This window comes from Macaca nemestrina, chromosome 3 (assembly GCF_043159975.1).
Source record: "Macaca nemestrina isolate mMacNem1 chromosome 3, mMacNem.hap1, whole genome shotgun sequence".
In the NCBI taxonomy this organism is placed as follows: Eukaryota; Metazoa; Chordata; class Mammalia; order Primates; family Cercopithecidae; genus Macaca; species Macaca nemestrina.
Window position 1 is genome coordinate 63,672,362 of NC_092127.1, and position 27,617 is coordinate 63,699,978.

Genomic DNA, 27,617 nt, shown 5'->3' on the forward strand with positions numbered 1-27,617 from the left:
ATTGTTTAAATATTTAAGGAAAGTATACATAGTTCAGATAAAGTTGAAGAGCTTTAGACAAAAATCATTCTGAAAATTACCACTAAGGTAAGCTTTAATTGTTTTTTGTTTTTTTTTTTTTTTTTTTTTTGAGACGGAGTCTTGCTCTGTCGCCCAGGCTGGAGTGCAGTGGCCGGATCTCAGCTCACTGCAAGCTCCGCCTCCCGGGTTTACGCCATTCTCCTGCCTCAGCCTCCTGAGTAGCTGGGACTACAGGCGCCCGCCACCTCGCCCGGCTAGTTTTTTTGTATTTTTAGTAGAGACGGGGTTTCACCGTGTTAGCCAGGATGTTCTCGATCTCCTGACCTCGTGATCCGCCCGACTCGGCCTCCCAAAGTGCTGGGATTACAGGCTTGAGCCACCGCGCCCGGCCGCAGCTTTAATTGTTAAACTGCCCACATTGCTTACTTGGATACTGTCCTATAATTATTTTCAGATTTTAGGAAAAAAAATCATGTGAGTAGTTGGTGTGAATTTGGAAATGATATGGGTAAAAGTGTCCTTGTTGTTGCTTTTATTGAAATATTTTATAATTTTAAACCAGTAGTAACCATCTCATTTTCCCCTACTACTGTCTTTGCTAACTTCTGTTTATGTGCCTTTCCTTGAAATTAGTCAGCATATGCACATATTATAGGCAGCTTTTGTTCAGGAAAGCCTACATTCAAACATGACAATCTGTACTTCAACAATTGGAACATACTTATCTAATATGGTGTGATACAAAAGGCTGGGATAACCAATGACTACATCAACAGATTTACATTTAAAATTACTAGGCATTGTGAATATTAAGATGATATTTAAGATCAATGATGATATATTCTTATTCTTAAATTCAAACAGTGGAATAGAACTATAGAATGCTTGATAAGAAAGAAGTATGCTTTCAAAGAAAGAAAGATACATTTCAACCATTGTCTTAGCCCGTTTGTGCTGCTGTAACAGAATACCATGGACTGGGCACTTTATAAACAATAGAAATATATTTCTCACAGTTCTGGAGGTTGGGAGTCTAAGATCAAGGTGACAGAACATTTGGTGTCTGGTGAGAGGCCAGTATCTCCTGCAAGATGACACCCGTGGCTGTGTCTTCTGGAGGAGAGGAATGCTGCATCCTAACAAGGCCGAAGGCTGAAGGAGTGGGAGTGAAATAAAGGGTCCAATTCTCTCTGTCAAACCCTTTTATAAAGGCACTTAATCCCATTTATGAGGTCAGAGCCCTCATGACTTAACACTTCCCAATAGGCCTCACCAATTAATACCATGGTACTGGCCATTTAATGTTCACACAGGAATTTTGGAAGGGACAAATTCAAACCATCGCAACCATACTGTTTTCTTGTCAGACTCTGCCAACAGAAATATTTTGATTTTTGATTATCACCATTGCAAACTAGATTAATTATAAGAGAGTGGACAGAATCGCAAAGGAGCTGGAAACCTTTATAGATAAAAATATAACTGAAGAAAACAGTCTCCTTTTCACTTTAATGGGAACACCTATGAAGAGAATTTTGACAGTTCCAAATACTTTTAGGAGTTCTTGCCTTGAAAAGTATAATCAGACTTTCTAATGCTCCAATGCTATTAGAACATGTATTAAAATATTTTAGAAAAATTGATTTTCTAATCGTAACAAGAATTAAACAATGGAAGGAACAGTTTTAAGAAGATTGACCAACATCTTTGAAGAGTGGAGGTGCTTACACTCTAGATGACTACAGGCATAAACTACCTGGAAGACCAATCCTCAGAAATATTTGAGAGGGAATTACTAACATATCTGAGAGAAATGTTAGAAATAAATGTTAGAAAACAATATTATTCATCTTTAATATTTTAGGACATCTGTAATTCATAAATTAACTCACTTAAGGAAAAAATACAACATTATTGTTTTTCAGATTCTTTCTACCTTTAAAATTTCAGCATGAAATCATTAGTGTTATTAGCAGGGCATCTGTAATGCTGGGAAAGTAGGGCAAAAAGTAGAATGCATTTTCAAAAGACAATGCACAGAAAAGTTGAACAGACTCTTCCCGATGAAGTCCTCCCAAGAGAAAAATCATGTTTTCCTTTCTATTTCCTGGCATTGATGGATCGTTTATAGCAGAAAGTGCTTTGGCAAATGGCTCTTTTTGGGGAATTTTGAGTAGATTTATTTTGATATTGACTGCAACACTGCTTATTTTATATGCTTGAATTATATGATTCCTGGCAGTGAAAATGGCACATTACGCTTTTGCATTCATTTGACTTGAGACCCAATATCAGAAGTGAGTTAGTATTTTCTGGATAACTAAAAACAAAACATGTGTGTATGTTTAATTAAAACCTTCAAACAAGGGTCAAAGAAACATAATTTTCTCTGGATTTAGCAACACTAATATGCTGGTTTATGTTTTAAACTCTAGAGATGGCATTGCAGAGCTTTCTATGTTTATGCAAATGTTTTTTTAAAAAGATATTTCAGAAAATTTGTAAGAAATTATTTGATAAAGTTTTACTGAAAATGTGATATAAGTTACAGACACTACAGTAGATTCTAATGCCTCATTTTTTTTTTTGCAAATGGTTTTAATTAAATACATAATGTTCCTCATTTCATGTCATTAAGTATAGTTCACAGTCTGCATAATATAAAAAGTACAGCTGAGTTATTTGTTTATATTTTGGTTTGCAAGAATACTTTTCATACTATAAAGTATTTTAGTAATACATTTAAAGAAAAAACATTCAAATCTTTTTCAAATATTGCAGACACAAAATGATGCCTACATTTTATGATAAGCAGTTTAAAAAGACAAAAATAAATTATAAGTGAATCAATTACTATGAGTAACCATAAAATGATGAGTTGTTAATATACTTGCAGTATCTTTTAATGAATTTTAATCAAAAGTGTTTTAAAAATAATATAAGACATTTTATGTGGGCAGATCTTAGAATCTAAACCTATACCAGTGGAGATTGTATTTGAATTTTATTTCAATCTTAAAGTATCAGCTTGAATGAAGACATTTAAATAACTATATTTTTTAGCGTTTGTAGTAAAAAGCTGCAGTGCCTCATTAAAGTAAGCATCGAAGTTTACTGGATCTTATCTTAAGTATCCTTCACCATTGTGCAGCAGTGAATATGCCATCTAGTTAACATTAGCCTTTATGGTTATAGAACTCTGAATGGTTCCACCCCCTTTTTTTCCTTTGGATTCCTCATGCCTCTTTTTCAGTCATGTTTGAAAGTTAATGTAGTCCACAAATACCTTTCTTCTTAACTGTGTGGAAATGTATTTGATATGTAGGCAGGGTGCTTAGCCCTAGAACTTTTCAGGCAATTGCTCTCATCAGCCATTTACTTACTGATACAATGATGTTGAACAATGTACTTGATCTAGTGCTTATATAAAATTTCTAAACATACAGAAAGAATTTTCTATAATCATCTGAACTTATTTTAGTATATTTTGGATAAGTCTGCCAAGAAATGAATAAATTACCAATATTCCATGGAAGTGAAAGTGTTGAAATCCTTTACGGATCCTAAGATGAGTTAAAACCATATTAGATGGTAAAGTTCTTGACACAATGGTATTTGTTCTGGCTATTATAACCAATATTGGAATAACTACTCAAATAGCTATATAGATTTTTCTTTAATATCTGGTATCTCCAAGAAATGTCAAAATGATTACAAATTGCTATAGTAATTACTATGACCTTAAGGTGAAAGAAGAAAATGAATATAGAAAACACTGAGGCTTCAAACTGCCCAACAGTCCCAATAAGTTAATTTCCAAAGTCTCATTGAACTTTATTTCATCAAATCATACTACCTACTTCTGATTTTGAAATGTGATTTTGTTTCTATTCCAAAGAGACAGACATAATCTTTTCCACTCAAGAATTATTAGAGAATAAAGAGATTATGATTATAATTTTGCATAAAAAATAAAGCCAACTTCATGGAGAATTTTGATTTGGGAATGATTTTTTTTTTCTCAACGGTTTGGTCTACCTTGTATTCTAATTCATGTATTATATTCATTTGAATAGAAACCCAAGACTGAAATTCTTTCCTAAACAAAAGGCAAAGTTTCTGTTTTCACTTATGTGTTCCAGGGGATTAAAGGGGTAACTAGATGAATTAACTAATAAAACTGATAGCAAGAAACAGCTTGTTGGCCTAGTTAAAGCAACATCTTACATATTTGAAACACTTTAACCTATTTTTAAATTGTTTTGGGAAGTGAGACAATACTCAAGAGGATTTGAGTGTGGGCAATGGTACAATGAAAACCATTTTGTATTCTGACGGGTCTAAGGACAAATTCTTAACCACTGAATTAACTTTTAAGTGCTGATAAGTCTGAATTTTTAAGTGTTTAAAATGAGTATATTGACCCCTATAATTGCCTGTGTTAAAATGTGCATTACTGGCCAGGCATGGTGGCTCATGCCTGTAATTTCAGCACTTTGGGAGGTCGAGGCAGGTGGATCACCAAAGGTCAGGAGTTCAAGACCAGCCTGACCAATATGGTGAAACCCATCTCTACGAAAAATACAAAATTACCCGAGTGTGGTGGTGCATGTCTGTAATCCCGGCTACTTGGGAGGCTGAGGCAGGAGAATCCCTTGAATCCTGGAGGCAGAGGTTGCAGTGAGCCGAGATCACACCATTGCATTCCAGCCTGGGCAACAAAAGTGAAACTGCATCTAAAAAAAAAAATATGCATTATGAATTAAATTCATTTATTGATAATATTGTTTAACATGTCAAAGTCATTTTTCTTTTTACTGAATGAATAGTACTATATGTTTGACAAAAGTTCTGGTCAACTGATTTTATATGTCTGCATTTGAGTGCTGAACAAGATACCTTGTAAACAGATGTTGGTTATAATTAATCTTATGGAAATCTTTTGACTAGAATAAATATAAGTACAATTTTGCAGTTGCTGGCTAATTAGTTTTGAAAGCATAAAATAAAAAATACATATAAACAGATAGTTTACCATTTGTAAACCTGGCTCAAATGTTCATAAACTTAAGGAAGGCAGACATGAACAGGTTCAGAACTTAAAATGATAGAATAATAGAAAACAAACTCATGAATATGCAACTATGCTTTGGAAAAAGTTACTGGAACATCATTCTTTAAATTACATCATTGCCTGGGAGCTACATGGGCTCTAAGCCAGCACCTAGTTGTCCTGCTTATGACTGCCAAGTGAACCACAGTCCACATCAGTCAACAAGTTATGTACTTATCTTGTATTGATCTTGTCTTCTGATTTATTTCTTTCTCTGCTTTCAATAGCCTCTTTTTTTCTTTTGAGGCTAGGATAGAAAGTAACTACTTTAATATATACATCATTTTAAAATTTCACCTAGAATATTAATGTGACAATTAATAGTCAAGTGTTTTTACTGTCATTTTTTCATGATATATGGGCCCCTACAGATATAGAAGAATAGATGCTGTTAAAACATAAGTGGAGAAATTCAGTGAGTATAAATGAAGGAAAACACAGCAAGTATGTTGAATAATAGTACCACAATACAGGTTTACCATCTAACTATTACACCTACCTGAGACTGCCCTAGATAATCCCTTTAAGCCCGGATGAAGCCTTACAGAGTTCTTGAGATAAGAATCATTTTTATCTAAACTAGTGTTCAGACTGAGGACTATTCAGACAAGGGAGACTGTTAACCTTCTGGTTCCTTAATTCTAAACTTTGGAAGCTGAATGATACTTTTTCTTAATTCTAACATTTTTATTAGGTTGGTGGAAAAGTAATCACAGCTTATGCCATTAAAAGTAATGGCAAAAAGTAGTATATTAAGTTCAAATAATGTGTCACACATTTCTTTAGAAAATAGAGCATAATGGTGAACTAAACCAATTTATTGCCCTCACATGGCATGAACTCTGTTAGTGGCCACAAAATAAATGAAAAAAATGTAATATAATGCCCATAAGTATTATTTTTATGAAGAAATTTTGTAAAGATAAGATAGAGGGTGAATTCTCTTTTACATAGGAAAAGTAGATAATGATTCACTAAAAATATGATGCTTCAGCTCTCTCTGTAAAAATAGAATGTATTCACTGTCTTCTTTGCTTGAAGATTAATTAAGTAAGAAAGGCAGCACCCACCCAAAACCAGTATCTAAAGGACTCAATTCTGGGATAATTCTCTTGGTGAAGACTTCTGAGAAGATTATTAGTTATTTAGGCTAATAATGGCCACATTCTTAATTATTCAAGGGAGCTTTAAAACCATGAGCAGACTCTCAAGGAGACAGCGCTTTCATTTGATTATAGCTTCTGAGCAATAACAAGCTTAGAATTGCTCAACATTATGTTCGTTGCCATGGGGCAGAAATCTTCTGGCAGCAAATGAACAGAAATTTGCTAGATTGGAAGCTGGTGAACACAGGTAGCATGCCCCAGGTTCATGCACTTAAAAGTTTTCTATGTATCCACCACATCCATACCCAGAAGCATCTCTGTCTGCTGATTATTGGCCCATTGCTCACTATTCAATTGATAGATTAGGTAAGTGCTTCTTAAACATTAGTAGACAAATCTCAACTAGGAATTTTTGTTTGAAGTATAGATTCTGATTCAGTAGGTCTAGGATAGGGCCTGAGATTCTGCATGTCTACTATGAGATGATACCTATACTATGAGTCCATGGACCATACTTTAAGAAGGATCTAGGTAGTGTGGAGTAGAGGTGATTCAGAGTCTAAGAAGTAAAGGAATGGGAAATAGAGCATGTCTTTCAGGCCGGTGGACAGTTCTTGACAGCTGATGTAGAGAACGAAGCAGAGAGTTAGAAAAGATGAAACACAAAATGACTTTAGGGGTCAACTCAGGGAGAAGAGACAATATAAGTTATGAGTAAACAGTCAAACAATGATCTATTTAAGCATGAAAAGTCAGAATTGCCTAAGTCACAGGGCTTTTAAATTCTAAGGAAAAATGAGATTCTAATATTCTAGGGGTTTTTAATTAGTTACCAGTATATTTACATACTGCCCCAGCTGAGTAAAAATACCAAAATGATATCAGGCCTTAATATACTTAGAGAGACAAGTCCTTTTCTGGGAAACAGGAAATGGAAAGTTGCAGAGATAGCCAATGCTTTTCAAATATTGGATAAAATACATGTTCATTGGTGTATTATAAAGGAAAATTCAAAATATATTAGGAACCATATCACGAGAAGGAGCAAAAACGTTAACATAGTTCTGGGGCAACACAGTGAATGTGCAAAACTCTACATTCCAGGAAATTGAACTGCTTTTGATTCTCTTTATTGATTTGGAATAATGCATTTACCATATCAAGAACAACATAGGAAATGCCAGAGTCTGTGTAGATCTGATAAAAAAAATTTCACCACAATATCTTGGATTGAGTTTACAATGGTAGCACTATAATAGTGTGATATCATTCACTGTGATTCATTTATATATTGTAGGATTCATAGTGGTAAAATTAAATGGAAATAAAATATAGAACCATCTCTACATCTCTTATGTCTTTGAATGTGACACCAATCTTGGCCATTTCACTATGAGATACAGTGCCTCTGGTTTACTAGCTGGAGTGTGTGTGTGTGTGTGTGTGTGTGTGAGAGAGAGAGAGAGAGAGAGACAGAGAGAGAGAGAAAGGGAGAGAGAGGTTTCTGTTTTTCTTACTTGGCTTTTAAATCATTATGGTTGGCAGGGCATGATGGCTCTTGCTTGTAATTCCAGCAATTTGGGAGGCCAAGGTGGGAGGATCCCTTGTGCCCAGCAGTTAGAGACTAGCCTGGGCAACATGGTAAAACACTGTCTCTACAAAAAATACAAAAACAATTAGTCAGGCGTGGTGGTGCATACCTGTAGTCCTAGCTACTGGGGAGGCTGAAGTAAGAGGATCACTTGGAGCCAGGATGTTGAGGCTGCAGTGAGCAGTGATCGTGCCACTGCACTCCAGCCTAGGTGACAGAGCAAGACCTGGTCTCAATAAAAGCAAACCAAAAAAAGAAAAAAAAAAAATCATGACTGTAACATATCATGGAAACAATATGAGAGTTCTATCTATAACCAATTATGTTAACACCAATCATGCACTCAGGAACTATGGAAATTAACCACAATGTGAGCTGTGGGTCTGGTGGACCCACTGAATTCACTGCAAGATAAATATGGTTCAGGACTCCATTTATCACCTGACCACTGAATATCCCTACTGTAACAAAGAGGAGATAATGTTGCTTTGGCACCCTTGGCATTAAATGTCAGTTGAGATTATATGTCTAAGAGTCCTTGAAACATGTATATACCTTTTACTCCAGTGTACCATTACTAAGGTAAATGTCAGGGGAGCTTTGGCGAAAGGATAGGGAAAATATATATTTCATACTCCTGCTGTAGAATTGCAGAGTTCTTCCTCAAATGGCCCTGATCTCCACTTCAGGGTAACCTCTGGATCTGAGCACTGGCTTAGTTTAATAAAGTGAATGAGGGAGAGTGGATTTTCATAACTGTGGCTGATTTCACTCTTCTACTTTCCAGATCTCAATTACTTTTTATTATGTTAGCCAAACATTAACATCATCTAGCTTTTTGAATATCATGACCATTGCCAGGGATGCTGAAAGATCAGTTTCCTAATTCCCATTTTTGCCTTGCTGTTCATTATGGTAATCATAAAACTTTGCATCTGGTGATTAAATGCTACCATTTGGCTTCTCATTTTTCAAAATCATAGCTCCCCTATTCACAGTAGGAACTCCAGATCACTAACAATATCTCCTACCATTTATGTTGGACTGCAGTAGACAGCTACCAGTGAGCTTCTCAATGATTTCATTGTCCCCTTTCTCAACATTTTAGGGAAGGGATTGGCTTCTGTGTTCTGTTGGGAAACATAAACAGTTGGTGGCTATCTAGCCTTATATTATCAATCTATTGATATAATATCTAGCCTTATATTATCAATCTATTCATAAAGAACTATCTTCGTGAACCTTCTGTATTCTTCTTTAATATTTTGCCAAGGCATTTCAGCATTGCTGTCTCATTAACTCTAAGTCATCTACAAAGTGAAAGAAGTATTTCCCTAAAGGTACTAAGTTCAGGCATCTTTGTCATGATGTGAAGTACGGATTCATGACAAAATGCCACCATGTCAATAAACTCTTCCCTCTGACCTTAACATCTGTCTCTTACCTGACCCAGCACTCTAACATTTCACCTCCACATATGCTTTCCCAGTTATTGCTGGTATATATTCTCAGGCTTCTGTAACGCTTTCAGAAGTCACTTCTTTACTCAAACAGTATAACACCTCTTTTATCTGCTCATGAGGAGAAATTAATATCGGCCACTACCTCCCCTTATTTCTTCTGACTCTAAAAGAAATAAGGGGAGGTAGTGGCCAATATTAATGAGGACAAACATCATATGTGATGGTTCTGCCCAGTTTAAGGAAATGCGAAGCTGCTCTCCATTAGCAAAGGACAGGGAAATACGGGGAATCAAGTTGTTCAAGCACATTCATTCAAATGGTACCATTCTAGCTCTCAGGGTCTCTCTTTTCCTACGTGGTCTCTGACTTTAACATAACAGCTTGCTGAGACTGTGAATTAATTTTTCTTTTTAAATCTTTCACTGTTCCCGTCAGTCTTACCCCAGAGTTTCAGCCCAATCTGCCCTCTGATTATGAGATAATAATATCTTTAAATGCTGCCATGGAGACTCTAGTTTTCACAGTGTCCTAAATAGAAGTTAGCTGATCTGAGTTTATCTTTCTCTTTCTCTTTCTTAATCATTCCTACAGGACTTAACACAAGCCAAACAACTCCATAATTACTATAATTACTTCTCCTCAATAATATTCAAGAGCTTATTCTCTTGCATAAAACATTGCATCTCTCTGTGTATCAGTCCAATTCACCATAGGTGACAATCTAAACATTATTGTGACATGAGAAGTATTTGAATCCTGCATACCACTGGCATGGTAATACTCATTGATAAATGACTGATAAGTAGTCCAATTCCAGAATTCTGTTCTCAGGCTATGACCTCTGGGCACACTCCATATGCCAAATGACTTAAGGGGGGCTATGCTAAAAGCAGAGCCTGAAGTCAGTATCTGAGGAAGTTGCTTTGGAAGGTAAATCTGGGAAGCAATGGAAGGGAGTGGGAGAATGAAACACAGGAGGAAAGAAAGTCATAATGGGTTTGATCATAGGTGGGTTATACTTGTGGGTAACTGGAGCTTAATCCCACTGGAGACCTCTGTAGGAATAGTCCTCAGAACTGTGCCAGCACTTGTCTCTAGTGGACTGATCATTGCTCCAGAGTGAGCCAAGCACCTTTTATAGCCAGAAAGCAGCCTAATGCAGAGAAACACGGGAAGACTTCCATAAGTATGGGAATTATCTTGGCTTCCTCCAAGTAAGCAGAGATTATGTGAGTGAGACATTGGCAGAGCCTGCTTCAGTGATTTAGCACTTGCTTTTGTTTGTCTAATCCCAGTTTCTTTAGTTGTAAATTATGAAAAATAATAGGAATTGCCTCATTAAGATAGTAAGACAGTTCTTGAGTTATTTCAAGTGGAGTGCTTTACAAGATGTCTTGGACATTGAATGTATCTTATAAAATGCCAGCTATTACTCTTTTACATCGTTCCTCCTTGCATTTCCTACACAGTGTACAAATATCCCGAATATGACCCCGAAATCCCACTACATGTCTTTCCTCATTTCAGTGTGTAACTCTTACCTGTGATTTAAAGTCCACCCAAATGCTCTTTTCTCCATAGAGATTTCTATTTTCTAAAGAGTTTGGTTTTTCCTCAACCTTGAAGTATTACTACTGTTTCAGTCTGTTGCTTTTACACTCCTATTTATTATGGTCATTTGAAAGTATATATACACATATATGTATGCACATATACATATATATAATATACATGCATTATATATAATGCTTTAGATTTTAAAACCTTTGAAGGCCAACTTTCCTATCATTTGTGTATCTCCTATTGTACACAGCTTAATGCTTACTAACTAAATTAAGTCTGTCTGTCTGACTCAACATAGTGCATCATATATGACAAATCGTGACCCCATTCACAGTATTGCAGTTTTAAGTATAAGAATTGAACACTTTTGATGAAATTCTATGGATGCCAGTGGTAGATGGATGAACTATTTGGTATAAATGAATGGGAATGAAATTGTAAATGTAATATTTATGCAGATACATTTAGGAATAGTTCAAAAGTTAATTATAAATTCAGAAAGGAAAGCAAAATAATACAAGATTATTATTGTAATTATTGCTCACTGAAGGTGCTGAAGGGCTCAAGGAGGAAAAGCTATGGACTTGGAGAGATTATTTTAAATAAGTTTAAGAAGATTTGGATCTCCCTGATTGTATATGCGAGCAAATGAAAAAACTTCCTAAATGACTCAATTGACTGAGGTAAGGGGTTTTAGAAGGAAAATCAGTGTGGGTTGGGGGAGATGAGAAGCAGATCATTACATTTTGAATTGAGGTGAAGGTGGTTGCCCAAGCTATGTCATAAACAGATGTTTATAAAAATTCTTGACTTTATTCCAAAGAGCTCTTGCTTCCCTCCCATCTTATTTCCACAGTCATTATGCAAGTTCAGCTCTAAATTGCATCCCACATATTCCTGAAATCATCTCCAACAAGGCTTTCCTAATCCTGGTTTCTTTCCTTTTTGGTACATTTTTAACTACCTTCCAAAATGACTCCTGTTTAGTATTTATTTTGTTAAATGATTTATTTCTCCCAAATCTCCTAAAGCTTCATGAAATAAAATGGCCTCTGTTTGGTTTTCTGGGTTTTGTCCCATTATTCCATTTTTAAAATATATTTTTAAGACTTCCAAACTCTTCCTTCTTTCTCCTGTCTTCTGCTATACTTTTTTCCTTCCTTCCTTTACTGCATTACAAAGCCTATTCTCTTCTATTTTCTTAGTCCTGTCATCTGGTCATAAAGCAGCTACAGAATTAGCATTGAAACTGCCTGACTTGCAGTCCTCACTGCACCATTTAATATCTGTGTAATCATGGGCAGCTAATTACCATTTCTGCCTCAGTTGTTTTAATTATGAAATGAGGCTGCTAAGGACACCCACTTAGGGTTGTTGAAAGTATTAGGTGAGATATAACATATTAAGCATGTGGCAAATAGCAAACAGTAAGGGCTAATAGTTATTTTATTATCACTAACTACATTGTTATTCTTCTCTGAACCATTCTATTATAAAAATTATATGCAATTGCATTTTTTTGTTGATGAGTGCTTAATGTGCATTGCTGTTATATTCCCAACTATATTATACAATCTGGAGTACAGAATTCATAGTTTGTACTTCTATTTCTATTTCAGCTAAATGCATAAGAAGTGCTAGACAAATGATAATAGGCTTTATAAATGTTGAACCTGAAAATTGGACTGGGAATCATAAACCAATATGATTTTTCAAGAAATATTCATATAAAATAACTAATGGAAGTAAGTAGAAAATTATAAAAGCCGTTAAAATATGATCAACCTAAAAATTTTGGTTTTGTTGTTAACATGTTACATTTGTCTTTGGAATAGTACAGATGGAGGAAAAGCCATATTTAATGATCCTGGTAAAAAGAAATGCAAAAGCATTTTTATACCCTCTGAGCAATGGTCCTTTGATTTTCTTCTTTCCTATTACACCATTTCCAAGAAGGGAAAATATGAAGATGACTCTGTTGGGAAGGTAAACCAAATACAAGTCAGGAAAAGTGGGGCCAAGTTAATTATGTCTCAATTCTCTCTATATAATTTAAACCTTCCACCTCCAATTCACATTCAAAAATGTGGAATATGAGCTAAAGGCTATGAAGCATTATACATGCAATCATAAATTTTCACATATTGTAATGTAAAATTTGTTTTTACACATGCTTTTTAAAAATAATTTGAATGTTCATATCTTTAATAGGCAAACCAATAACCAATGATTAATAACCAATGTTATTAATCACTTGTCAGGATTTCAGGAAAATGTCAATATGTGTTGTATACAAATGAGAGATGATTTGAATTATTTTTTTTTAATTTGTATTTTAAAAAAATCTTTGTGGGTACCTAGTAGGTGTATATATTTATGAGGCATGTGAAATGTTTTGATACAGGCATGCAATGTGAAAGACACACATTATAGAGAATGAGGTGTCTACCCCCTCAAGCATTTATCTTTTCAGTTATAAAAATACTCCAATTATATTCCTTAAGTTATTTTAAAATATGCAATTAAATTATTATTGACTATAATGATTCTATTGTGCTATCAAATAGTGTGTCTTATTTATTCTTTCTATGTTTTTTGTACCCATTAAACATCTCCACCTCCTTCCTAACCTCCAGCCTTTGGTAAGCATCCCTCTACTTTTCCCAGCCTCAGGTAACTATCCTTCTACTCTCTATGTCCATGAGTTCAATTGTTTTGATTTTTAAATCCCATTAATAAGTGAAAACATGCAATGTTTGTCTTTCTGTTCCTGGTTTATGTCACTTAACACAATGATTACCAGTTCCATCCATGTTGTTGCAAATGATTGGATATCATTCTTTTTTATGGCTGAATAGCACTTCCATGTCTATATGTACCACATTTTCTTTATCCATTAATCAGTTTCCGGGCACTTAGGTTACTTCCAAATTTTAGCAATTGTACACAGTGCTGCAACAAACATAGGAGTGCAGATATGTCTTCCATATACTGCTTTCCTTTCTTTCGGGTGTATACCCAGCAGTAGGATTGCTGGATCATATGATAGCTCAATTTTTAGTTTTCTGAGGAACCTCCAAACTATTCTCCACAGTAGTTGTACTAATTTAAATTCTAACCAACTGTATACAAGGGTTCCTTTTTCTCCACCTGCTTGCCAGCATTGCTATTGACTGTCTTTTGGATATAAGCCATTTTAACTGGGGTGAGATGATACCTCATTATAGTTTTGATTTGCATTTCTCTGATGATCAGTGATGTTGAGCACTTTTTCCTATGCATATTTGCCATTTGTTTTCTTTTGAGAAATGTCTATTCACATTTTTTGCCCTTTTTTTTGGTTTATTTATTTTATTTATTTTATTATTATTATACTTTAAGTTCTAGGGTACATGTGCATAACGTGCAGGTTTGTTACATATGTATACTTGTGCCATGTTGCTGTGCTGCACCCATCATCTCGTCAGCACCCATCAACTCATCATTTACATCAGGTATAACTCCCAATGCAATCCCTCCCCCCTCCCCCCTCCCCATGATAGGCCCCGGTGTGTGATGTTCCCCTTCCCCAGTCCAAGTGATCTCATTGTTCAGTTCCCACCTATGAGTGAGAACATGCGGTGTTTGGTTTTCTGTTCTTGTGATAGTTTGCTGCCCATTTTTTTGATCAGATTATGATTTTTTTTCCTATAGAGTTGTTTGAGTTCCTTATATATTCTTGTTATTAATCACTTGTCAGAGAGGTAGTTTGCAAATATTTTCTCCCATTCTGTGGATTGTCTCTTCCCTTCTTTGATTGTATTCTTTGCTGTGCAGAATCTTTTTAACTTGATGAAAACCTATTTGTCTATTTTTGATTTGGTGGCCTGGGTTTGTGGGGTATTGTTTAAGAAATCTTTACCCAGAGAGATGTCCTGGAGATTTACCCTTATGTTTTCTTCTACAAGTTTTATAGTTTTAGGTCTTAGATTTAAATGTTTAATCCATTTGATTTAATTTTTGTATATGGCCAGAAATAGTGTTCTCGTTTAATTCTTTTGCGTATGGGTATTCAGTTTTCCCAGGACCATTTACTGAAGAGACTATTTTTTCCCCAGTGTATGTTCTTGGCACTTGGTCAAAAATGAATTTACTGTAGTTGTGTGTATTTGTTTCTGGGTTCTTTATTCTGTTCCACTGGTCTATGTGTCTGTTTTTATGCCAGCATCATAATGTTTTGGATACTATAGCTCTATAGTGTAATCTTATGCCAGTACCATGATGTTTTGGATACTATAGCTCTATAGTATAGTGTACTATAGATCTATATAGAATAAATATAGTATATGTAGTATAATATAGTGGAGTATAGTGTAACTTTATAGTATAAGTCAGGTAATGTGATTCCTCCAGTTTTGTTATTTTTGCTTAGAATAGCTTTGGCTATTCTGGGTCTTGTGTGATTCCACATAAATTTTAGGGTGATGTTTTGTATTTCTGTGAAGAATATCACTGGTATTTTGATAGAGATTGTGTTTAATCTGTATATTGCTTTTGGTAGTATGAACATTCTAATAATACTGATTCTTCAAATCCATGAGTATCAAATGTTTTTCCATTTTTTGTCTTCTTATCAATTTCCTTCATCAAAATATTATAGTTTTCATTAGAAAGATCTTTCACTAATTTGGTTAACTTAATTCCTAAGTATTTAATTTTATGTGTGGCTATCGTAAATGGGATTACTTTTAAAATTTCTTTTTTTCTTGTTCATGATTGGCATATGGAAATGCTACTGATTTTTTATTTTGATTTTTTTTATCCTGTAACCTTAGTGAATTTGTTTATCACTTCTAATAGTTTTCTTTCTTTCTTTTTTTTCTGAGACATAGTGTTACTTTATTGCCCAGGCTGGAGTGCAGTGGCGTGATCTTGGCTCACTGCAACCTCCGCTTCTCATGTTCAAGCAATTCTCCTGCCTCAGCTTCTTGAGTAGCAGGGATTACAGGCATGTGCCACCTCACCTGGCTAATTTTTGTATTTTTAGTAGAGATGGGGTTTCACCATGTTAGTTAGGCTGGTCTCAAATTCCTGACCTCGTGATCTGCCTGCCTTAGCCTCCAAAAATGCTGGGATTACAGGTGTGAGCCACTATGCCCGGCAGTTCTAATACTTTCCTTGTGGAGGCTTGAGGTTTTTGTTGTTGTTGTTGTTTTTAATATGAGGTTATAGCTTCAACAAACAAGAATAATTTGATGTATTCTTTTCCAATTTATATCTTTCTTTTACCTGATTGCCCTAGCTGGTACTTCTAGTACTATCTTGAAAAAGAGTGGTGACAGTGGGCATCCTTGTAGTTTTCCAGATTGTAGCACAAAGACTTTTGGTTTTTCTTCATTCTATATGATACTAGTTGTGTCTTTCATACATGGTTTTTATTATGTTGAGATTTGTTCCTTCCATACCCAATTTTTGAGGGTTTATTTTTAATCTTGAAGGGATGTTAAATTTTATCAAATGCTTTCTTAGCATCAATTGAAATGATTATATGGTGTTTATCTTTCATTCTGTTAATATGATGTATTGCATTAATTGATTTGCATATGTTGAACCATCCTTGTATTATAGGGATAAATCCCAATTGGTCATGATGAATGATCTTTCTAATGTATTGTTGAATTCTGTTTGCTAGTATTTTGTTAAGGATTTCTGCATGAAAGCTCTTCAGAGATATCGGCCTATAGTTTTCTTTTTTTTTAATGTGTCTTTGTCTGGTTTTGGTATTAGGGTAATACTGGTCTTGTAGAATGAATTTGTAAGCATTTTCCCTTTCTCTATATTTTGGAATAGATTGAGTAAGCTTGATATTAGTTCTTCTTTAAATGTCTGGTAAAATTCAGCAGTGAAGCCATCAGATTCCAGGCTTTTCTTTACCAGAAGACTTTTTATTATGTCTTTGATCTCTTACTTTTAATTGGTCTGTTTAAGTTTTCAATTTCTTTGTGATTCAATTTGGTATGTTGTAGGTATCTAGGAATTTATCAATTTCTCCTAGACTTTAAATTTATTGACATATAGTTGCTTAGAGTAGGCATTAATGATTTTTTGAATTTCTGTAGTAACACCTGTAATGTCTATTTTTCCATTTCTAGTTTTATTTATTTGGATCTTATCTCTTTTCTTCTTAGCCTGTTACAGGTTTGTCAATTTTGTTTAACTTTACAGCAAAACAAGCAAAACAAAACAAAACAAAAACATCTTTTTCTTTGACCTTTTGTATTTTTTTATTTCAACTTCATTTATTTGTACTCTGATATTTATTATTTACTTTCTTCTAATAATTGTGGGTCTAGTTTACTCCTGCTTTTCTAAATTGTTTATTTGAAGTTTCCTCTTCTTTGATGTAGGCAACTTATATCTATAAAATTCCCTCTTAATACTGCCTTTGCTATATCTTATAAGTTTTGATATGTTGTGTTTCCATTAACATTTGTTTCAAGATGGTTTTCAATTTCCTTCTTAGTTTCTTCACTGATCCCTTCACTGGTCATCAAAAGCATATTGTTTATTTTTAGGTATTTGTATAGTTTCCAAAATTCTTCTTGTTATTACTTTCTAGTTTTATTCCATTGTGGTCACAGAAGATGCTTGAAACTGTTTCAATTTTTTGAATGTTTTAAGACTTGTTTTGTGATCCAACATATGGTCTATTTTTGAGAATGATCCATGTGCTGAGGAAAATAATGTGTATTCTGCAGCTTTTGGATGGAAAGATCTACACATATCCATTAGATCCATTTGGTCTATAGTGTAGATTAAGTCTGATATTTCTTTGTTGATTTTCTGTGTGAAATATCTGTCCAATGATGAAAGTGGGATGTTGAAGTCCCCAGCAGTTATTGTATTGGGGCCTATTTCTCTCTTTAACTCTAATATTTTATTTATATATCTGGGTGCTCCCATGTTGGGTACATATATATTTAAAATTGCTATATCCTCTTTCTGAATTGGCCCATTTGTTACTAAATAGTGACCTTTGTCTCCTCTTATAGTTTTTTTTTTTTTCTTGAAATATATTTTGTCTGATATAAGCATGGCTATCATTCCTCTTTTTTGGTTTCTATTGGCATGGAGTACCTTTTTCCATCCCTTTATTTTCAGTCTATGTGGGTCTACGTATGTGAAGCATGTTTCTTGTAGGCAACAGATCAATGGGTCTTGTTTTTCCATGCATTCAGCCAGTCTATGTCTTTTGATTGGAGAGTTCAGTTCATTCACATTCAATGTTATTATGGATAAGTAAGAATTTACTCCTGATATTTTGTTATTTGTTTTCTAGTTGTTTTGTGGTCTTCTCTTCCTTCTTTCTTTTATTCTTGTCTTCCTCTGGTGAAGATGATATTTTCTGGTGATATAGTTTCATTTCTTGCTTTTCATTTTTTGTGTATCCATTGTACTTTTTTGTTTGTTTGAGGTTACCATGAGGCTTGCAAGTATTCTTTTAATTTATTATTTTAGTCTGATAACAATGTAACACTATTTTCATAAACAAACAAGAAAAAAGAAAATTAATAAAAACTCCCTTTGCAGACATTCATGTGGCCAACAAGCATATGATAAAAAGCTCAATAACATTGATTATTAGAGAAATGCAAATCAAAACCACAATGAGGTATCGTCTTGCACCAGTCAGAATGGCTATTCTTAAAAAGTCAAAAAATAACAGATGCTGGCAAGGTTGTGGAGAAAAGATAATATTTATTCACTGTTGGTGGGAGTGCAAATTAATCCAACCATTGTTGAAAACAGTATTGTGATTCCTCAGAGCTAAAAGCAGAAATACCATTTGACTCAGCAATCTCATTACTAGGTATATACTCAGAGGAATATAAATCATTCTACCATTAAGGCATGTGCATAAAAATATTCATTGCAGCACTATTCACAATAACAAATACATGAAATCAACCTAAATGCCCATCAATGACAGGCTGAATAAAGAAAATGTGGTATATATGCACCACGGAATACTAAAAAAGAATGAGATATTGTCTTTTGCAGGAATATGGATTGTGCTGGAGGCTATTTTCCTTAGCAAACTAAGTCAGGAACAGAAAATCAAATACTACATGTTCTCACTTATAAGTGAGAACTAAATAATAAGAAATAAACACAAAGAAGGAAACAACAGACACTCTCGTCTACTTGAGGATGAAGGGTAGGAGGAAGGGGAGGAACGATTGGGTACTGAGTTTAATACCTGGGTGAGGAAATAATGTGTACAACAGACCCCCATGACACATGTTTACCTATGTAACAAACCTACACATGTGCCCACAAACCTAAAATAAAGATTAAAAAAGAAGTGAACATGATCATTAGAAATAAAAGACAAATACAGATGCTGTATTATTTAAAAACAAACCTTAAATATATGAAAATAATCGTAAGTTTCCATATAATATCATTCAGTATAGTGATAGTTTAGCTAAGTTTAAAGATCACATCCATGTAAAAAATAATTTGTTCATGAAAATACTGGTAAAATGTGACCATGATAAGAATGTGATTGTTCAACTGAAGAACTTTTATGGTAAATCACTAGGGCTATCAGTCAAATATTTTTTGGCTCTTCCCATGGGGGCAGGGGGGAAACTTTATCCCGTCACTACCTTCACTTGTTAACTTTTAATCTTATCTATTCATATCTCTTTGTATTGAATATGTCTTGAAAAGTTGTTGTAGTTATTATTTTTATTGGTTTATTGTTTAGCCATCCTACTTAAGATCAGAGCAGTTTAAACACCACAGTTACAGTGTTATAATAGCCTGTGTTTTTCTATGTAGTTACTATTACTAGTAAGTTTTGTACCTTCAGGTGATTATTTATTGTTCACTAATTTTATTTTCTTTCTGTTTTAAGTACCACTTTAGCATTTCTTGTAGGACATGCCTGATACTGAAATCCCTCAGCTTTTGTTTGCCTAGAAAAGTCTTTATTTCTCTTTCATGTATGAGGGATATATTTGCTGGATATACTATGCTAGGGTAAAAGTCTTTTTTTTTTCTTTCAGCATTTTATATGTGTCATGCCACTTTCTCCTGGCCCATAAGGTATCCACTGAAAAGTCTGATGCCAGATGTATTAGAACTTCATTGTATGATATTTGTTTCTTTTCTCCTGCTGCTTTTAGGATTGATTCTTTATCCTTGACCTTTGGAGTCTGATTATTAAATGCCTTAAGGTAGTTTTCTTTGGGTTAAATCAGCTTGTTGTTCTATAAGCTTCTTGTACTTGGATATTGATATTTTTCTCTAGGTTTGTAAAGTTCTTTGTTTTTAACCCTTTGAACAAATTATCTACTCCTGTTTCCTTCTTTATATCCTTTTTAAGGCCAACAACTCTTAGATTTGCCTCTTTAAAGCTATTTTCTACATCTTGTAGGTGTGCTTCTTTGCTTTATATTCTTTTTTCTTTTGTCTTCTCTGACGGCACATTTTTAAATAGCATATCTTCAAGCTCACTAATTCTGTCTTCTATTTGGTCCATTCTACAATTAAAGGACTCTGCTGTATTTTTTAGTATGCCAGTTGCATTTTTCAGCTCCAGAATTTTTGTTTAATTCTTTTAAGTTACTTCAATCTCTTTGTTAAATGTATCTGACAGAATTCTTAAAGCCTTCTCTGTGTTATCTTGAATTTCTCTGAGTTTCTTCAATATAGCTATTTTGCATTCCCTATCTGAAAGGTCACATATCTCTGTTTCTCTAGCATTGGTCCTTGGTTTCTTATTTTGTTCATTTGGTGAGGTCATGTTTTCCTGGATGGTGGTGATCCTTATAAATGTTCTTCAGTGTCTGGGCATTAAAGAGTTAGATACTTATTGTAGTCTTTATTTTGGGGGCTTTTTGTAGCTGTCCTTTTTGGGATGGCTTTCCAGACATTTGCAAGGACTTGGTTGTTGTGATATAAGCTGTTTCTGTTTTGTGGAGTACCCCAAGCCAAGTGAAGCTGTGGTTCTTGCAGACACGTAGAGGTACCATCTTGATGGTCTTGGACAAGATCCAGGAGAATTCTCTGGATTGTCAGACAGAGACTTTTGTTCTCTTCCTTTACTTTCTCCCATACAGAGTCTGTGTATGACTCCTTTCTGAACCACCTAAACCTTGGGTTGGAATAACACAAGCACCCTTGTGCCACCACCATTATGAATGTCTTGGGTCAGAAGACCTGAAGTCAGCACAGTGCTGGGTCTTGCCCAAAGCCTGCTGTAAACACTCCCTGGATACTGCCTTTGTTTGCTCAAGACCCTGGGGCTCTACAATCAGCAGGTGACAAAGCCAGCCAGGCCTGTTTTTGTCCCCTTAGGGCGATGAAGTCCCCAGGCGCTGGATGGGTTCTTAAGTTCCGTCTGGGATTCAGGAACTGGAATAAAAAAAATCCTTAGAAACCTACCCAACATTCTATTGTGTTGTGGCTGAGCTGACACTCATACCACAAGACTCAGTCCTTCCCACTCTTTCCTTCCCTTTCAAAAGGCAGAGGATCCTCACCCTCTAGTCACTGCCACCTCTGACTAGGAAGGGCACTGCTTGGCTACCACTGATGTCCCTTTAAGGTCCAAGATCTCTTAAATCAGCTTGTAGTGAATGCTGCCCAGCCTGGGACTCACCCTTCAGGGCAGTGGGCTTCCCTCTGCCCTAGGCCAGGTACAGAAATGCTGTCCAAGAGTCAAGTCCTAAAATCAGTGACCCAAAGAACCCACTTGGTGCTCTAGCCCCCTATGGCAGTGTTGGTACCTAAGGTACAAGACAAATTCCCCTTTAATTTTCCCTATGCTTTTTTCAAGCAGAAGAAGTTTTGATCTGTAGACACCATAGCTGGTAATGTTCTGAGTGACACCTGAAGCTAGCAAATCTCAGAGGCTTCCCAAGGCCCTCAATGTAGTACCTGGGTATCGCTGCTGGTTATTCAGGGCTCAAGAACTCTTCACTTAGCAGGTGATGAATGCTGGTAGGACTGGGTCCTTTCCTTCAAGACAGCAGCTTCCCTTCTGTTCCAGGGTGTGTCTAAAAATGTCATCTGGAAGCCAGACCCTGGAACAGGGGCTTCACAACTTTGACCCATGCCCTATTCTGCTATGGCTGAGTTGATATCCAAAATGCAAGACAAAGTCCTCCTCACTCTTCCCTTTCCTCAAGCCAAAGGAAGGGGTCTCTTTTGGAGCCACAGGCTGGGAGGCATGATGCTAGTACTCCCTTGGCTGCCCTGGCTGGTGTCTCAGTATGTCACGTGCCCCTTAGTCCACTGTCCCTGGGCTTAGTTCACCACTAGGGCTTGCCTATGAGTTGTAGTCCTTATGGCTTGGACTGCCTTTCAAGTTTACTTAAAGACTAAGAGCACTTTGGTCCTTGGTAGCAAGGTTTCTTGGCACTCAATTTCAGACAGCTGGGATCAGCGATTCTCCTCTGGCTATGGCTGGTTCAAATGCCCCATCTATGGGTAGAGTCAGCTGAGTTTGGTTCCGGTTTCCTTTCTGCTGTAGCAGGACAGCACTGAGTTCAATGCCTCACAGTTGCTGTGTTCTCCTTCTCTCAGTGCCCAGAGGCACTCTCAGTACAATCCATCTGCTACCAGGGTAATGGAAAGGTGGTGTCAGTGATTCAGAACAGTTTTTTCTGTCTCTTCGGTATCTCTGTCAGCAATATGAAGTTAAAACCAGGTACCGTGAATGCTCATCTGATTTTTGGTTCTTATGAAGGAGTTTTATCTATGTAGATAGTTACTAACTTGGTGTCCTTGCAGGGGGAATAATTGGTGGAGTTTTGTCTTCTACCATCTTGCTCTGCCTCCCAGTCTGTGTTGAATTATTAACGGTGAAAATATTGTGACCATATATAGGTGATTATATCTAACAACATCACTACATTTGTAGACTTATTCAACCTTGGACCCTTTAGATATATTGGAAAAGCATATTATTTGTTAAAAAGCTAAAGCTAAATTAAGACTTGCCATGAAATATTTTAATTCTCAAATAAATTTTCTTAAATCTGCTTTTCCAATCCAGAAGAGTGTACTTTGCTATCATTTATTGACAATTTATTATGTACCAAGTGTTTTACATAGGCTAACACATTTAGTTATGGAATTAATTAATGAAATAGGTATTGTCCTCCTTATTTTGAAGATAAGGAATAAGAGAGGAAGTAAGCAACTTCTGCAAGTATACACACAGCTCTCAAATGATAGGACCTGGATTTAAACCAAAAATTTGTTTAAATTAAAAAAAAAAAATACCCCTAATGTTGAATTGCACAAAACCCCAAACACATCAGTAATTGGTGCTGTGAGTTTAAGCTGTTTATTCAAATACCATTTTTTTTGTGTGTGTGTTTGTTCCATTGCTGATTGTTTTTGGTCCTTATCCTATAAAGACAATATAACATAATTTCCAGACCCAAACTTTGGAGCCACACGGCCTGTATCTGAACATCAGATCTTGTGTTTGTTCTCTGCATGAACTTGCATAAAATATGTCAATTCCCTGTGCCTCAATTTTCCTATTTATAAAACTGAGATAATATGCTACCTTATGGGGTTGTATGAAGATTAAAATATTAAATATTTTTAAAATACTTAAAAGAGTTTTCAGAACATCTTAAGAACTCTAAAAGTGTAGGCTATTATTGGTTATGAAGTGCAAAGAATGATGACTATTTTCAATTATTTCAGGTAATTGTGAAGACAAATAAATGGGTTAGTGGCCATTAATGTATCTATGTAATGGAAAGTGTCTTATGACTTAATATATTATTATATCAGTTATTTGCATTTATATGCCAATGGAAAGAAATATAAATTGATGAGATATGCATTTAAGTATAGAGATGGATATAAATACTAAGCTGAGAATGCTTAATATTACTCTTATAAGAAATATTCATCAAAATTTTAAAAATGACTGGCTTCAAGTAAGTCATGTTGGATAATATAGAAATCCTTTACTGGCTTTGAAAAGTAAATTGTAAAAATAAATTACATTATTAAAAATTTTGATACAAAATCAGGACTGAAGATAAAATGTTGAGACATTCACATATGTTTCACCTAATACTTCTTTTTGTTCCTTCTTAAAGATTTTTAGGATGTTTTTACTTCTAACACACATTTAAGATTTTATTTGTACATGTATGTATTGTTGTTTATATACAAACACCTCTATTCACACATCACTTCAACCATCTAATGGTTTGTGGGGATGAGCCACATTGCACATACTTGAAAATAATTTCTTTTAACAAGAGCTATAGGGTGTTTTATGGCTTGCAATGTAGGCAGTGACTCCAGTTGTATGTGGTGCTTCACATTGACTGGGATGCAAACAGATAAAATATGTTTACATTTCCCCAAAGCAAATTATTTGAATTCATGGCCATCAGTCTGAAAGGTAAGAACACGTCTAGCTTACAAACACACACTTAATCTGTGTTTATTTTTAAATTTATGAGTGGATAGTTACAGTCTAATCAATCTGAAATCCAAAATGTTAGCCATGAATTCAAAAGACAGAGGCAGAGTGAGGAGGGTGCTGTTGGGGAGAAATAAATTGGAGACTGCCTAATGCAGAATTTCCTATACCTGGATCTTTGGTGTCTGTGACCACCAACAGTGTTTCCTCCACTGAAGCAGTCTGGCTTAAATGTGTCTGGTGTGCGTTTTACCTGACCTGAGAGGTCTGGTAAAGAGATTTATCTGGTAAACGACACAGAGACTGCCAGATTCAACATAAGACTCTTTAAGTATGCAGCAGCAAATGCCGCCAGTGGTAGGTTATTTTATTTCTTTTCCTTTTAGCCCTTTCTTTTGAGGATGTTCCAAGAATACTGATTACCTGCATTAAAAATGTGTACTCTCCATGGAGAATTTTATTGCTTCCCTCCCTGTAGTAATTATATGTTTAATGCAGATTATTATAATAAATATATACAGTAGAGTTGTAGGTTTAAATAAAATTAATTTTCTCAGTGAATCAATCACCTGTTGTTACTTTACAATGAGTTGTTGGCATTTTTACTTAAAATAATGGTAATAATAATAAAAATAAACCTAACACCTTTTGATGAAGAGGTATGGGTACAGTGCATAAATTTACATTATGGAACACATACTATGTGCCAATTTGCTTCTGACTTTATATATTCATTTTAAAATTCATCTTCTCTACCATCTTGAAAAATGAGAAAAATAAAATTGTGAGAGTTAGACATTCTTGATTAAAAGTCTGTCTAATGTAAAATAAGTCAGTGCATTTTTTGTTTTGATTTTTTATGATAAGTATCTTATTTTAGAGAAATTTTAGATTTACAGAAACTTTGTGAAGGCAGTGCAAGGACTTTCTCAATACTCCACATCCAATTTCCCCTATTCACATGTAAAATGCATGTGGTAGCTTCATCACAATTAATTAATTATTCCTGTTCTGTTATTATGAATTAAAGTCCATTCTTTACTTAGATTTATTCATTTTTACATAATGCCACTTTTTTTTTTTTTTTTTTTCTGTTGCAGAATCCTATCCAGAATACCACAATAGATTCAGTCATGTCTCCTTAGGCACCCCTAGATGGTGACAGTTTCTAAGATCTTCAAGTTTGTAATGACCTTGGTTGTTTTGAGAAAGTATCAATCATGTATTTTGTAGAATGCTCATCAACAGCAGTTTCTGATATGTTTCTTCATTATTAGATTGGGGTTTTGGGTTTTGTGGAGGAAGAACAAAGACATGAAGTGCCTTTTCATCACATCGTATCGAGGGTACATACTATGAACACAACTTATCACTGCTGAGGGTAACCCTCATCATCTGACTGAGCTAGCTTCATCACGTTTCTCCATTACAAAGTGATTCTTCTTCTCACGTGTTCATACTGTATTCATTGGACGAAAGCCACTACGTACAGCTTGCATTTAAGGGATGGGAAGTTATCATTAATATCCTTGAAGGATATGATGGTTAATTTTATGAGTCAACTTGGCTGGTCCAGATAGTTGGTCAAATATTATTCTGGATGTTTCTGTGAAAGTGATTTTTAGATGAGATTAACATTTAAATTAGTGGTCTTTGAGTGAAGCATTATTACCTTCCACAATGCAGGTGGAACTTATCCAATCAGTTGAAAGCCTTAACAGCAAAAGACTGACCTCTCCTTAGCCAAAATGAATTCTGCCAGCAGACTCAAAATGCAGCTCTTCCATAAGTCCCCAAACTGCCAGCCTACCCTGCAGATTTTGGATTTATCAAGGCCTCCATAATCTCATGAACCAATTTCTTAAAATCTCTCTCTCTCTGTCATATATGTGTGTGTGTGTATGTACACATACATATATGTATATACATGTATAGATACATATACATATGTATAGACATGTATAGATACATATAGACATATGCATATATTCATATATATGTATATGGGTGTACATACATGTATGTATATATGTATATATGCTTGTGTGTGTGTATATGTACACACACACACACACATTTTGTTGGTTTGCTTCTCTGAAGAACCCTGACTAAAACAAGAAGGTACTATCTACATAAGTTATTTGGAATTCTTCTTCAAAGAAGATTTGTCTATTCTCCCCATTCATTTATTCAATAACTTTTTAAGGTCAGTTTGCACTCATAGATATTTATTTTATACTTTAAGTTATAATCTAATAGTACCTTATTTTGTTGTGAAATGTGAATTATCTACACTTACCCAGTTTGAAGCCCAGAGAAATTCAGATAATGAATTTCCCTAACGTCTGTGCCATTCCAAACTTGATACACTTGAAACCACACTGCTAAGAAAAAAATATATATATATGTATATGTTTATTAGCTAACCTGGGTTGGAGTTGCATGTAATTTGACTACAGTTATTCAGTAGGAAGTTGGGTATAAATCAGTAAGAAGTTGGGCATAATTCTGATAGGAGGGGTCAGGAGGAGAAGGGTATTTGAGGAAACTGTTTTCACTACCCTGATGAGGAAATCTTTGGAACAGGAAGAAAGACTGCAGTTGAAGACACCATCTGTGTGTATTACAGTTACACAAGGACGTAGTATTGTAAAGATGGACCATAAGAATGTCTTAAAATAACAAAGCTGGAGGCATCTGTCGAAGGTCTAATATACAGTGTCTATAAGGAACTTAAACAAGTTCATAAGAGGAAAACAAACAACCCCATTAAAAAGTGGCAAAGGACACGAGCTGACACTTTTCAAAAGAAGACATTCATGCAGCCAACAAGCATATGGAAAAAAGCTCAACATCACTGATTGTTAGAGAAATGCAAATCAAAACCACAGTGAGATACCATCTCGCACCAGTCAGAATGGCTATTCTTAAAAAGTCAAAAAATAACAGATGTTGGCAAGGTTGTAGAGAAAAGGGAACACTTATACACTGTTGGTGGGAGTGTAAATTAGTTCAACCACTGTGGACAGCAGTATGGTGGTTCCTCCAAGAGCTAAAAGCAGAAATACCATTTGACTCAGTAATCCCATTATTGGGTATATACCCAGAGGAATATAAATCATTCTACCATAAAGACATATGCATGCGAATATTCATTGGAGCACTATTCACAATAGCAAAGACATGTAATCAACTTAAATGGCCATCAGTGACAGATTGGATAAAGAAAATGTGGTACATAGACACCATGGAATACTATGCAGCCGTAAAAAAATGAGATCATGTCTTTTATGGGAACGTGGATGGAGCT